The 15,284-nt window shown below is 43.3% G+C and overlaps 1 protein-coding gene across 4 annotated transcripts in view; it reads left to right on the forward strand.

Annotated features, from left to right (window-relative positions):
• LOC103678822 (kalirin RhoGEF kinase) overlaps window positions 1-15,284 on the forward strand; it is a 453,600-nt gene that overhangs the window by 85,767 nt on the left and 352,549 nt on the right. The gene's annotated exons all lie outside the window — the stretch shown is intronic.

Raw genomic sequence — 15,284 nt, forward strand, 5'->3', positions numbered from 1 at the left:
GGTCTTTTAATGTTGATTTTGAAGGTCCTGGGGTACTCTCTAATTTGGGGATTGGGGAGGTTGGGCTTTAGGGTAAATGCCTTTAATTTCCAGTTGTTAAAACCTGAAACATTCTATGAATATGTCTAGAACTTAGAGCTCTCTGATTTGGGTTAATACCCTTGTAGGTAACACACAGACATCCTGATGCCATTCCTGGTCTGCTGGCTGAGTGTGCTCTGCCAATGCTAATCGTATGTTCATTGGTGGTAGAGGTGGTAGGACTCATAGATACCTATGGGGATGGGAGAGCATCATCACCTCACCTGATCTCACCTAGGCTAGTAAAGGATATTGGTCCATCTCTCCGCAGAGGTCAGCTCCAACCACTGACTTCCTTAGCTGTGGCATCCCCTAAGGGTGATCAGAGCAGAGCTGGCTATTCTAGGAGATGAATTTCTAGAGACTGAGCCAAAAGGTAGCAAGTATGGGTCTGTGGGGCAATGAGGATACCCTGGGTCTCTGGCCTCTGTGGACAGGCTTTGGCTACAGCTGTACCCCTGACAGGGTGGGTGGCCCTGACTCCTGGGTTCATGATCTTTTGGCAGGCAGATCCTGTGTGGGTCACATGATGGATGTTTCCATGGGTGGTCTTGCTGTCCAAAGTCAGGCTTGCTGCTCCAATTCGTTCTGGTTTTCTTCTTGGAATGCACAGGTGGCTTATGTCAGTCTTCCTGGATGAAAGATGACTTTATTCCTTCCTCACAAACACAGTGCTCTAGTCTGGGAGAAAGCTTAGCCAGCATGTTGGGGGGAATGTCGGTAACTAGAGCTGACTATATTGTTTTCCTTGGCCTTGGGCTTCCCATTTTCTAAATCTGGGGTATGATTAACAGGACTGGCATGGAAGGGGAACCCCCCACTGCTAGCAGAATTACTGAATTCAACTAATTATGTATTGAAAATGAGCCATGTCCCAGCACTGGGGTGGATGCTCTAGAAGATACAGAAATGTTAACAGAGAGATTCTTGTCTTTGAAGAAACTTACCAGCTAGATGGGGAAATGAAACATATATATATTTATAAATATATATATATTTTATATATATATAAATATATATATATTTATATATATAAATGTATATATATGTATATGTCACATAATTAGATAAGTGTTCATTCAGTGTTTATTTACCCAGCATTTTTTCTTAGTAGACCATGAAGAAATCAGAAATGCTTTTACCCTCAAGCTGCTTAAAAAGACATGTTCATAATTATATTGTAAAGTAAAGAATAACAGGAATTCCAGGAAAATGCTCTTTGTGAAAGACTGTATTTAATGTTGGATATAAACATTACTTCTATTAGTAGATCAGGGGATGGAGCCACCAGACAGAGATTTTGACTGTTTAGATTGTTCTATCCCCAGAAGCTAGCACAGTGCCTGGTACATATAATGCTTAAATAAATAAATGTTGAATGAATGAATGAATTTTGCTAGCCTAGAGTGATCAGAGGAAGCCTTATGGAAGAAGTCCAGCTTGAGTGAGATATTTAAAACATGATAGAATTTGGGTAGTACTGGGGAGGACACCTCAGGTTTTTCAGGGGAAATCCCTGCCACCTCCATAGCACTCTGATATTGATTTCTCTTTCATGTTTATAAAATATTGTACAAGTCACTCATGAGCACTCAGCCATTTCTTACCTTCTTTATCAGACCATTAGGGAAAGGTTGATTCTGGGGCCCATGAACCTGATTGTATGATAAAGTACAAGAAGTAGTGATTTATTTTTACTTGCAGCATTTCTATAGTTTGGAGATGCCTTTGAAGCCCTGTTGAATGAGACTGTGGATTGAAATTCTCCAAAAGGCCATTAATTATTGAATTTGCTTTGTTGTAAAACAAAGGAGATGCTTATAGGTGTCAGCTGTTAAAGATGTAGAACGAGTTAGTATCACTATAAGTGCTCCTAATCACAGGCAGACCTGCTTGCAGATACTCAGGGAAGAAGACAGGACCCCGTCAGCACACTGCTGCAGGGAAGGTGGGCAAGTAGTGGCTTCAGATGTCACAGAGCATCCTTTTCTCTTTGGTCTCCCAGGTGCTTTCTGTGGGGCAATCAGAGATTTTAGCTATAACTCTAATACTAAGTCCCCGTGAGAGAATTATGGGCTGTTAACCTTGCCAAATGGGGAGGTGAGTGGTGCCAGGGACTTTGGCTGCAGTGGTTGTAATGGAAGTTCTGCAGGTGGTGGTGCTAAGGAGAAGGAGAAAAAATTCCTGGTGTCATGGGGGTGATTTACCTTCTGGGAAGTGGGACTAGATGTCCCAGTGTGCCCTGTGTTGCTGAAGGAGGCTTGCCACCACTCTGCTGCTGCTATTGTGTCCTTGAGCAGGTTCTGAGGGCTGAATCTGCCATCCTGTCTCCTGTCTGGGAATGCATGAGGCCAGACTGTAGGATCCTTCGCAGTGGGCCTCTCTATAATGATATGCATGGAAACTTGACTTCTGAGTACACATGGTAAAGCTAGGGAAAGGGTCTGTATTTAGCACTGTAGGGACAAGGAGGGCATTTGGTGGCATTTAATCTGCTGAGCCTGCAGGGGAGGCACAACCCTATTTCAGATGCTGAAAGTATAAGGAGGAGATATGGTCTTTGCACTACCACCAACAGAAGCAGCCTCTTCACAATGTATAAAAAGCTTTCATATGTGTTACCTCAATTGAAATCCACAATAGCCTTCCGAGATAGGTAGGGCAATGATTATCATCACCTTTTTCCAGATGAGGAAACTGAAGCTCAAACTGGTTAAGAGATTTTGCCTAAGGTTGCCCAGCTAGTAAGAAAAAGCCAAGCCTTGAATTTAGGGCCTCTTGCTTTGTTCTGTTATTTCATGTTGTCAGTTCCTATCATCAGAATAGACAAATATGCATGGCATGACTCAAAGATGCTAATATTGTGAAGAGGGAGGCAAAAGGTCAGAGCCAATGTGGTGAGTAAGCAAGAGTTCCAGGAGCAGGTGACATTGAGCTGTCACACAAAGGAGAAGAAGCCATGAATGTGGTAGGCAGAGGGTTGCATGCTGTGTTCCTGGCAATGCTGGCAGACACCAGTATTCAAGCCTCCTCTTCTTTATTCCTGGGCGTGCAAGGGAGGCTGGGGGAGTCAAGGGCACTGAAGGTCTGAATAAGTGAAATCTGAGGAAACACAAACATCTCTTTTTAGCTTACAACACAATCCCCTTTTCCTAGAAATGCTTTCAACATAGTGCTCACAAACAGCAAAATGCCTTGGAATGGATTCCTTCCACTCCTTGTCTTCAGAAAAGATGTCAAGAATTTGGATGACCTGCAATTAGGCCATCAGCTCCTCTAGTTGATTAGGACCAGGCTGTGCTACTTGAAGCCATGGTGGCTCCATGAGTTGGTGGCCCCATCTTGGTTTGGGCCCTGTCTATGTAAGGTAGGTGTGGAGAAAAAGGAGATAACCCACCAGCTTGGACCCAAGAAACCCAGTATCTCATCTACCAATACTCCCTATTGACTCTAGGATACCCTTTAGTGACATCTCTTCCACCTTCATGGCTTACCTTGATGTTCACTATAGAAAGCTTGAATAAAAGAGATCCTTTTAGATCCTGAGTTAAGAGAGACTTCCTTACTTTTGCCAGACCTCCAATGAATGATTCTTTTCTCTTTTTTTTAACAAATCATAAGCGATAATTTCTGCACTTGAGAAGACAGACATCAGAAGGATTTTTCAGTAAGTGCCCTTTTTTTATTTGAAAATTACATTTAAAAATAATCCAGTATTATCCAAACTGTTTTCCCAATCACTGTTTGTAAAGTTTCTCTCGCCCGACCATTGGACTGTTTCAAATGTGTGAGCAAATGTTTGAGAGCTCTTCCTGCCTCCTACCACTGCTCCGTCTTAGGAGAGGTAGACAATGGAAGTCTGTCTGTGGTCTCAGGACATCACCCAGCCTACTCCTTTCCTTTGTGGTAATTTACCTCTCTGCTTGAAATTCAATGGTGGACAGCAATGACATCTAGTCACAACTTTCCCTGTTACTTTGAGGGCACAAATCCAGATTCTCCTGAGAGATAACACAAAGTTAAATACTTGCAAGAATTTCTCATGATGTAACAGAATATAAAGGCTATTCCCTTGCTGTAACTTAGGTAAAGTTTCTCATGGAAATGGAATGGCCCAAGCCCTGTTGTACCATGCTCTCCAAGTGACAGTTTCATCAAGTCCATATGTTCAGAGATGAAGGGAGTGTTGTCACATGGCAAATGGCCAAGAAAGCCCCTGACCCACTTCCACGGAATTGTCCAAGAGTACCTGGCACATTCCACCCCTCAATTATTCCCATCGATTGTGAACAGATGGGCACAATACTCTTTAAGTCATAGTGAAGTGACTTGTATTTGGCCATTATCCAAGCAAAATGAAAGAAGGTGCTGTTGTCTGTCTGGCTCAGCTACAATATAGGATTCACAAAATAACGACCTCTGTTTCGATAATGACAAAGTCCAAGGCTGCCAGGATGGGTGCTTTTATGGCGGCAGCTCAGAGACCATCATTCACAAATTTCAAATTGGTTACAGGTTTGTGGGTTAGACTTGCCTTGTTGTTGGCTTCCTTTAATTTCAGACTGCACAGGCTCCTCACATTGTATCAACTTGTTAAATATCTGGTAAGATTTTTATTTTTCAGGTTGATCCAGGTTAGGATTATCTGCCAATTTAGGAAGGTCTCAATTTACTCTAAACAGATGGTTCTGAGAATAATATACATGGACCCTAAAGTGTACCTGACACAATTATTCTGGGTAATTTTTCTAATCCTCTTCCTCTTAGTGAGGTTTTTAGGTCCCACACTCCAATATTCATTGTAGTAACTATACTAACTTGCCATTCTGTGTTACGTCCTTCCCAATCTGACTCCATACTTTCCTCTTCCAGAAAGTCTGCTTTGCTTGACTCTATTCCCTGTGACCACAAGTTCTAAACTAGTAGAATATTAGTTATGGTTGAGGTCTTAGAATCTTCTTTGAATCTAACTTCCACTTGAGGCAGAAATTGCCTCTGGACGATCTCTGACTGGTGATGATCCCTATCTTCCATGACAAGGTGCTCATGACTCCACAAGACAACTCATTTTATTACTGGACAGATCTAATTGTTAGTAAATGATTTTATGTAATGGAAACCTGACTTTGTCTAATTTAGGCATGTTGATCTTAGGTCAGCTCTCTTGAGCAATACAGAGCTATATAATTTCATTTGTGCTTGAAGTCATTCAGGTAATTGAGGACAGCAGTTTTTATTACCACACAGTCTGTTTGGCAATGCTTTAGACTTTTTGATTGATTCTTGTGTCCTTAATTTTGTTTTCTTTCTCTTGTGCTTCATTTTTATTACTCTTATCCCACAGTTTTATAGTCACAACCTGTTTTTTTGTGTCCCTTAAGAATTTATACCTTTGGGTGAGGATGTGGAGAAAGAGGAACCCTCCTCATGCACTGTTGGTGGGAATGCAAACTGGTGTAGGCACTCCGGAAAACAGTATGGAGTTTCTACAAAAAAGTTAAAAATAGCACTATCCCATGATCCAGCAATTGCACTACTAAGTATTTACCCAAAGAATAAAAAAATACAGATTCAAAGGGGTGCATGCACACTGATGTTTACAGCAGCAGTATCAGCAATAGCCAAACTATGGAAACAGTCCAAGTGTTCATCAACTGATGAATGGATTAAGAAAATGTGGTATATATACATACACACACACACACACACACACACACACACACACACACACACACACTGAACTATTAGCCATCAAAAAGAATGAAAATCTTGCCATTTGCAATGACACGGTTGGGGCTAGAAAGTATTATGCTAAGTGAAATAAGTCAGAGAAAGACAAATACCGTATGATCTCACTTATGTGGAATTTGAGAAACAAAACAAACAAGCAAAGGGAAAAGGGGGGGGGGACAAATCAAGAAATGGTCTCTTCACTATAGAGAACAAACTGATGGTTACCGGGGGGAGGTGGGTAGGGGGCTGGGTGAAATAGGTGATGGGGATTAAGGCGCGCACTTGCTGTGATGAGTACCAAGTGATGTATATAAGTGTTGAATCACTATACTGTACACCTGAAACTAATATTGCACTGCATATTAACTGGAATTTAAATAAAAACTTAAAGAATTTATGCCTTTGATGTATACGATGTTTTAAATTGCTCAATTATTTCCTCCATTCATGTATTACCTCCATTAGTATTTAGTAAAAGTCTTTCTGTGTGTGTGCAGGTCTATGGTAAGTGCTAGGAAGACAGCAATGAGTAAGGCCAACTCCCTGCCCTCAAGAAGCACTTACTGATGTGTCTCACTCTGACTTTTCTCAAGTTGTTCATTTTACCTGTAGTCAAACTTATCAGTGGGATAAGATCAGTTCATGAACAGAGAAAACCAGAAGACTGGAATGTTGAGAAATACATGCTTTCAATTAATGTTATATTTGTTTAACTGATGGCTACTCCTTAACCTTCTTTCTACTAGTTACTTTTTTTTTTTTTTTTAAGATTTTATTTATTTATTTGACAGAGAGAGAGACAGCCAGGGAGAGAGCGAGCACAAGCAGGGGGAGTGGGAGAGGAAGAAGCAGGCTCTCAGTGGAGGAGCCTGACGTGGGGCTTGATCCCAGAGCTCTGGGATCACGCCCTGAGCCAAAGGCAGACGCTTAATGACTGCACCACCCAGGCGCCCTGCTCTACTAGTTACTTTTTGTATCTTAGAAGATGTTTGTCTCTGAAAAAGATGTGTTTCCTACAAAGGTTATTTAGTTATCAAACATTAATGAGGACAGAAGCTTCCAGTCTCACCCAATCCTGTTTTACCCATTTAATAGTGGTAGTTTTACTTTTGGTCCAGCTAGAAGAAAGGTATTCCTTATGACTTGATAGTATAAGGAAAACCAAATGAAAATTTAAACCAAGTGACAAGAAGTCAGTGGTCCCTCAGGATGGAATAAGAATTTAGATTCCTGAGAAATCTTGATTTCAGCCCCCAAAAGATACCTGGAGACAAAGTAAGCTTGACAGAGGGGAGCATTGTGATCTAAGAACTAGGTCTTCATGTGGGTGGCTCTGGTATTGTGACCCTACTCAGATGCTGTCTCTGCCTTTTTCAGCTGGTCCCAAAAAGTTCTGGGTCTGGAGTCACCTCATGGGTCTGACTCTCCTATGCCTGTTCCTTGTCCCACCCCCCACTCCCCATGCTAGCTGCCTGTCAGCACGGTTACTGCACAGGGACAGAATCAGCTTTTCAATCCAGAAAAGGCACGGAGTTGTTCTCAGTCACTTGTTCTTGACATCTAGAGAGCCAGTCCAGAAACTATGAATTGAGAAATTGAGGGCTGTGGAATNNAGCTAAATTGTGCATAGCCTCATCTGTCTGCTTATGTGAGAGTGTTTCTAAGCAAGTCCCTAAAATTCTCAGTCACTGTGCTCAGACAGCTTTTGTTTTAATGAGAGAGTCAGGCCATACTCAGGAGCAGTAGCTGAATCATGTCCCAGCAGCATAGTGGTGTGGAAAGCCACTTAGGTAGGCTTGTCCTGTTTACAGACTCTAAAGGTCCCTTCTTAGTCTTGTCCTTGCTCTACTAGAGGGCAAAGCACTCTCTACCAGTGCTCCACTGTTCTGCCTTAAGTCTTACCTGCTTTAAGGAGCAGTTTGAGACTCACCCAGTTTTTGCCTGCACGTGCCAGTCCGCAGTGACTCCTTCTTATATTTAGTCGTCACCATAGGTATGTTTTTTAAGTTTGGTGTATTTTGTAAGGTTGGAGAATATGTCTTGTCTTGGGCACTGCACTTGGTGGTAAAGTGTGGACTGGATAGCATGTTCCTCTTCAGTCACTTGGGCAATGGCATCAAGAGGAAGTAGCTGGAGAGAAGGAAGGTGGTGGTGGGTAGAGGTCAGGGAAGGAAGGGATAAGGTAGAGCTTGACCTAATCCCAAGAGAAAAGTAGACAATATTATCATCACCTTCAGTCACCCATTTACTCTTATTACTATGGCCCTATATGCAGGACTATTTCCCTCTTCCATTTTCATTCCCTTAAGGCTTGCTTTCCCCAAAAGCAGGGACCAAGCCACGACTGATGTTTGTTTTAACCTCATTTTATCTATGAAAGAGGTTGGCTGGAAGTGAGAGAAGAAGGCAGGTGACAACATTCCATGTGATTTACCCCAGGGCCCTGCCCCCTTAAAGAAAGGCTTGTTTTGTTTTGTTTTTTGTTTTGTGTTTTGTTTTGTGACTTCCAGAATGTCTAGCTCAGTAACCTAAAATATGTGCTTTATAAGTATGTTGATTGTTTGAGTAACATTTGCCAAGCTACATAAAAACAAATGAAATGAGTAATAACTCATTTATTTATGGGGCAACCTTCACCATTCAGAAGACAGAAATAGCCTTATAGCAGCAAAGAAGCCCATGCACATTGAAACCAGAACTTATTGACTTATGATGGTGTGTAAATTAAAGTTCCTCATTGGGCCATCTTGAATATTTCCTAGAACAGAGATTAAAGGGAGGTGCTATGGCTTGCTGGTACATTAGTGGTATCTACCCAGGAAGGAGGAGACAGTGAAATCCCTAGATATTTAATAGAGGGGCAGATAGTTCTCTGCACATCTCAGTATGATCTGGCAAAGGTTAGGTTGTTTACTCTGTTAAATAAGTAAAATTGTTAGAATTTTTTAAAAGATATTATTTATTTATTAAGAGAGAGGCAGCAAGAGAGGGAACACAAGCAGGTGGAGTGGGAGAGGGAGAAGCAGGCTTCCTGCTGAGCAGGGAGCCCGATGCGGGGCTCGATCCCAGAACGCTGGGATCATGACCTGAGCTGAAGGCAGACACTCAACAACTGAGCCACCCAGGAGCCCCATGTTAGAATTTTTTTTTTCTAAAGCTACTTGAAGACTAACGTCAGTTGTCTGGAAATCTACCTGGGGTACCTTGTTTCCCAGTGAAACTTTAAAGAAGAGTCTTTACCAATAATAGCAAGTGTTGGTGAGGATGTGGAGCTCCTGGAACTCTCTTTGCTGGTGGAGTGTATTTTGGTGCAGTCACTTTGAAAAAATTTAGGTGGTATCTATTACATATACCCCCGTAACTCTACAATTCTGCACCTGGATATACTCAACAGATATGAGGGTTTATTTTCATTAAAATATGTACAAGAACGTTCGTATCATCTTTATTCATAACAACCTCAAACTGGGAACGACCAGAATGTTTCTGTAAGCAGTAGAACGGATAAATACATTGTTGTATTGTTGCAACAGAGTGTTATATAGCAACGGGAAAGAGCATACTATTGGCATACTAACAGCATGGAGGAATCTTAGAAACAGAATGTCAAGCAAACAAGCCAAATATAAAAGTATATATACTACACTCATTCATTTATATGAAGTTCAGGAATGAGTGAAACCTGGTGTGTGGGGTAGAGGTCAGATAAAGATTATTCTTGATTGGAAGGGGGCATGAGGGAAACTTTGGGTAGTTGTAAATGCTCTAAATCACCATCTGGATGGTAGTTACATCAGCACATACATATGCAAAGGTTTACCCAGCTCTTGCCTTATGATTTGTACACTTTACTGTGTTCAAGTTATACTTTAATAGGAAAGAAAAGAAAGAAAAAGGAGGTATTGCTGAAGTATGACACCGAGTAGTTTCCCCAGACCCCTGTATCTTCTCTTTGTCTGCAGGTTATCAATGTCCTTATGGCACTTGCCTCTGAAGCTTCTTGTGAATTTTATTTTATTTTTTATTATTTATTTGTTTGTTTGAGAGCGAGCATGCCACAAGCAGGTCGGGGGGGGGGGATCTTGAGTAAGCTCCATGCCCAGCATGGAGCCCAACGTGGGGCTGGATCCCAAGACCCCTGAGATAATGACCTGAACTGAAATCAAGAGTCAGATTCTTAACCCCTGAGTCACCCAGGTGCCCCTACTTGTGAATTTTAGCTTGCTACTTCTCTCAACTTGCTCAGGAAAGAGATTGGGTCTGGAAGTCAGGAGGCTTCTGTTATAGTCTCTTTACCCCTCTTGCCAGCTGTTAACTTATGGGTAAGTTCAACAGGCGAGTCTATGAAATAGGTATTTCAATCCCTCCTTCACCTTTAACTCTGAGGGTTTAGTGAACATCATGTTAGATTCAAGGTCAAAGAATTTTAGGAAAAATCAAAAGGGTCACCCAAATACCAAGATGATTATTATACTTGAACTTGAGGGAATTGGTACTAGCTACTGAGTTGAATCATGTGAAGTACTGCCATCAATGACCATGTTGTGACTTCAAACGATTGGGCAGTGATTTATGAATCATTTTGGTACTCAGCCTGGGGTAGTCAGTAGCACATAAGGGTGACTTATGTGTAGGGAAATATGGTGACTACAGAAACAGCCAGTGCCAAGAGGTCTGAGGGTCTAGGAGACACACTGATCAGCATCAGGGGTTCAGGATGATGGTTTTTTTCAAGGTGACACCTTTGGACCATTGTGGCTAAGTGAACAGTGCTCTGCTTAGACCATCCAGGTCTAGTTCTGGCTCTTCTACGAAATGGCTGCGTGATCTGAGATATCATCTCACTTCTCTGGGCCTTAGTTTTCTCATCTGTAAAATGGGGCCCTAGATGTCTTCGGTTCTTCTCAGCTTTAACTTCCAATGTTTCTTCCTCATACAGCTAACTCTCAGTTCTTTCTTTCTTTTTTTTATTATAATAATATATTTTTTATTATATGTTAGTCACCATACAGTACATCCCTGGTTTTTGATGTAAAGTTCCATGATTCATTAGTTGCGTATACAACCCAGTGCAGTTATTTCTGTATATGTATTATGTGGTCACTTTTAAATCCTGAACTGACTTTCTCTTTTCATGTGGCTGTTTTCTATCATTCCTAGTCTTTGTGTTCAGGAAAGGTAGATTCATTTTTGAACAAATAGATCCTTCACAACTCTGCTGTGAAAAATCATGGTGTCTCCTAACAATAATGTTCATTATTCTGGGTCATTGATTATCCATCATTTTGATTATTTAGTATCTCTTTCCACCATTAGTGCAGATGACTAAGTGCTGCTGAATGACACAACTGTTGCCCTGTCCTGCCTGCCTCCCTCTGCTCCATTGGAGTCCCAGCCTGGCAAATTGATCATGTTCTGGTTTTGGCCATGTTTTCCTAAGGGTTGTGAGGGCAGCTCCATCAGTGCTTCCGGGGTCCAGGATCTGGCACCTGAGCCAGTGACAGTACTGGTGTGAGGAGGAGAAAGCCAGAGGGGAAGAGAGCTGCCAGCACTGGGGAGGTGAGCACTGAGGTGTAGCACGACACACTTGTGGGCTTCTTGCCCAGCCTGAGCCTTTTAAGGCTGAATGAAAATGCAGAGCCAAGGAGAAAATACCTCATTCTCCACAGGCCAGCCTGGGCAGAGGTCTTATTTTGCACGTGGCAGGACTTGGGGAAGGATGAGGAGGGGTGATGGGGCCAGGAGAGGGTGACTTGGCAGTGTCTGGGAAGGAATCAGGCCCTAGTGTTACTGCTCAGGGAACTGGAGAAAAGCTGCATGGCACCTTTATTTTTCCTGTTCCTTCATGACTGTTTCTGCAGGGATTTTTCTTCCTGTCTCATGTTCCAGATTCTTCTGTGGGGGTTCTGTGGGCCAGGGGCAGGAAACTAGGCCAGGCCTTGGCCTTTGAAGACACTGTTTCTCCCCTGGCAGCCCACCACCTCTTTGGAGAATAGTCCTGGTTCCTACTTTTGGGGTGTCTGAACCCTTTTCTCTGAAGTTTTGTCCCTTCTTCTCTCTGTGTGCCCTCTGCCACTCCCTTACTTGGTGTGGGAGTTTGCTTTCTTTCTTCCTTTCTTTCTTTTTTTAAAAAAGATTTTATTTATTCATTTGACACAGACACAGAGAAAGTACAACAGGGGGAGAGGCAGGCAGAGGGAGAGGGAGAAGCAGACTTCCCGCTGAGCAAGGAGTCTGATGTGATGCGGAGCTTGATCCCAGGACCCTGAGATCATGACCCAAGCCTAAGGCAGACACTTAACTGACTGAGCCACCCAGGCTTCCCTGGAGTTTGCTTTCTGAAGCCACTTAGAGATGCTGGCATACTGACCGCTTCCTTGCCCACTCCCACCTGAAGTGGACCTCCCTTCAAGCAGGCCCCCTTAGGGGACTCAGGCCAGGGATGCCACCTATGATCAAACAATGTGGGCTCTGCATTCTGGGAACTGTTTTTCAGTGTGGTGCTGCAGATTTCTTTTTTTCTTCTTTTCTGAATTATCCTTAATGGTGACAAAACCTTGTCCTTTGAATGTTAATTTGATTTTTGGAAAGAGCCCAGCTTCATTTGGGGAAATCTAGGGAAAGAGAGAATCAAATCTGGGCAAGCTGAGTGATTATGGTTTTAGTATTAAAAAAACAAAAAACCCCAAAAAACAAAAAACCAAGGTTTGCCTACAAAGTAATGACACAATTTGCCTATTGTTTATTTTAAAATGACAGAGAAGATTCTCAAGAGGAGACCAAAAAATTTTTTCAGCATCTGCTGGGATAAGCATAGAGCCCAAGGAGGCAGCTACGAGGAAGTCCCCCATTTCTCTGTTCAGTTCGGGAGGGTTGTGGGTTGCTTGTGTGTCTGCAGCATTTAGGAGACCCAGGACACTCTCTGTGACTGCACACTCACTCCTGTGCCTTGTGGGGAGGGAGGGTGGACTAATTTGGGGCTATTGCCAAGTCCCCGATAAGCCTGAATTCAGATGTTGCTGGGGAGGGAGATTGAATAATGAGAGGATCTGCATCAGGAAGCACCGCCTGGTGTGGAGAGAGCTCACCCGAGCCAGTGGACCTGCCTGGAACCACAGGCAAAAAGAGCTTGAAAAGAGTGGGAATAGGACAATGTGTTCCTTGTGTAATTCCAATGGCCTTTGTAAAGTTGTTTTAAAGAGCTGTTCTTTGAAAAGAGTTGAGGATGTTAGAGCTGGGGTCTGGGCTATGAGCGGCCCTCTGGGGACAGTCTGGTTCCCAAGGACTCAGGCTGTTTTTCAGAACACGGACTGAAAACACTGGGGACGTCAAGATGGCTGCTAGAGAGAGCTCTTGCCCAAAGCTGTGAACAGCCAGCAGGTTTTTCCTTCATGGCTGGGGTCCTCGATGATGAACTGATAGAGGGGACATTCTAAATACATTTGTCTAATTGCCGAGCTCAGAGTCAGCAAGGGGCCTCGTCTGGGGAGGGGAGAGAACTGATGCAGACTGGGCATCTGCTATATACCAGGCATTTATATACATCATCCCATGTAAGATGGACATTATGATCCCCATTTTATAGATGAGAAAACAGAGGCACATATAGTGAAGCCACTTCCTCTGATCTCCTCACTGCCTTCTCCCTTCTCATTGCACACTTGTTCAATCTTTGCACTCCGCACATTGCATTATGATTATTTGTCCACTCCTAGAGATTCTAAGGGAATTGGTCTGGGATAGGACTAGGCTTTGGTAATATTTTAAAAGCTCCCTAGATGATTTTAATGTGCAGCTAGGGACAAGAACTGCTGGTCTAGATTGTAGGTTTTTCATTTTTGTGTATCCCCAGGGTCTAGATCAGTGGTCCTCAAATTCGAGTGTGTATCAGAATCAGTTGGAAAGTTTGTTAAAACACAAGTTGCTGGCCCCACTCTCAGAGTTTCTGATTCAGCAGGTCTGGGGTTGGCCCATGAATCTGCATTTCTAACAAGTTCCCAGGTGCTGCTGTTGCTGCTGGTCTGAGCACCATACTATAAGAGCCCCTGACCCCTTGGAACAAGAGTAGGCACTCAGTAGATGCTGACTAAATTGGGCCCATCACCAAATTGTCCAAGGATTTGAACCCCGGCTTGCCTGGTAGCAAAGCCCACCCTCTTACCATGATTCTAGGCCCACTGTCAGGAAGCCTGGGAGGACAAATGGGGTGGCCCTTATGTTGCTTAACCTTTAGGAGGAGGGTAGAACTCATTGGTCTTTGGAGTTTCCTCATAGGGAGAGACAATACCAGTTTCCTGCCAGGAAACCTAGTGGTTGTTGCATGTTCAGAAATTCTGGGTAGAGGTTCAAGGCTGCTAAGAGGTCCTAGAATCCTAACCCAGGACACAGACTGCTGGTGCAAGGTATGACCTGACAAAAGATGGCCATGGATGTACATGTCCCAAAGTGTTTGTTATAAAGCTGGTGATGCTGCTTTAACATCACACCTTGTCTGTGCTCCACAGGAAATTCAGGAGATGGTTTAGTGATGTCAGAGTTTGGGGAGTGGAGTCCTGAGCCATCCTGAGTAGGGGAAAAGGCTCGTGGTGTGGGGCAGCTGTGACAGTTTGGGTAACTGGAATCGGAAAGGATATTTCAGGTCTGGGCAGGAATGGGGTGTTTAGAGGGGGAGGAGGAGAGCTATGTTGGCAAATGCAGCAGGGGATGTAGGGGTTCCATTCTCCTTCTGGAGGGATGTCTTGGATACCTGGAGACTTAAGTCGCCAGGTTTTATTGAACAATGAATGATTTTTAGAAGTCCACCCTAAAACAAATCTTCACTTAAGTGCCTGCTGTGTGCACAACACTGTTCTAAATGCCATGTGGGGCCTCCAAAAAATAAATGATAAAATGTGGAGTATGACCTGTCACATAATTGGTGCAGATAGGTCTTCAAGAGTTGGGGGAGCAGTCCTTTGGGTTGTGTGGCTGGGGAAGGCTTTGGGAAGGCTGAGGCCAATGGTCCTGCAGGCCGAGTGAGTGTGAGATGGGTAGTGATAATGGACTGAGTGATGTTGGGTGTGGCTGCGAATGTGTGGGTAGTTCAGGCTAGGTACAATGGATTTTTGTGGGAAGCAATGGTGAGGATGTGGATGGAAAGGGGAAATGAATGTAAGATACTTGTTCTGGATTGTTGTTCCATCCCTCCCTCAAAGAATGAAAACTGGGACTGTTGGGGATCCTTCTGGGGACCCCTATCTTCTGGCAGTAGGACTGCTGGTACTGACTACTTCTTAGAAGTCTTTCTCCAAGGAGTCCTCACACATAAAATTTCATTTTGTTTTTTTCTTTTCTTTTCTGGAAATATTGGAGGTTGGAAGGAGAGGAAAGCCCCCCTCCACTACTTTTTGTAGATGGGAGGACTGGGATCTAGGGAAGGGAATGAACTAAAAATGATGCTCTGGGTGTGGGTTGGATGCAGGGCGTGGCAG

The sequence above is a fragment of the Ursus maritimus genome, unplaced genomic scaffold, assembly GCF_017311325.1.
Source record: "Ursus maritimus isolate PB19 unplaced genomic scaffold, ASM1731132v1 scaffold_4, whole genome shotgun sequence".
Taxonomy (NCBI): Eukaryota; Metazoa; Chordata; class Mammalia; order Carnivora; family Ursidae; genus Ursus; species Ursus maritimus.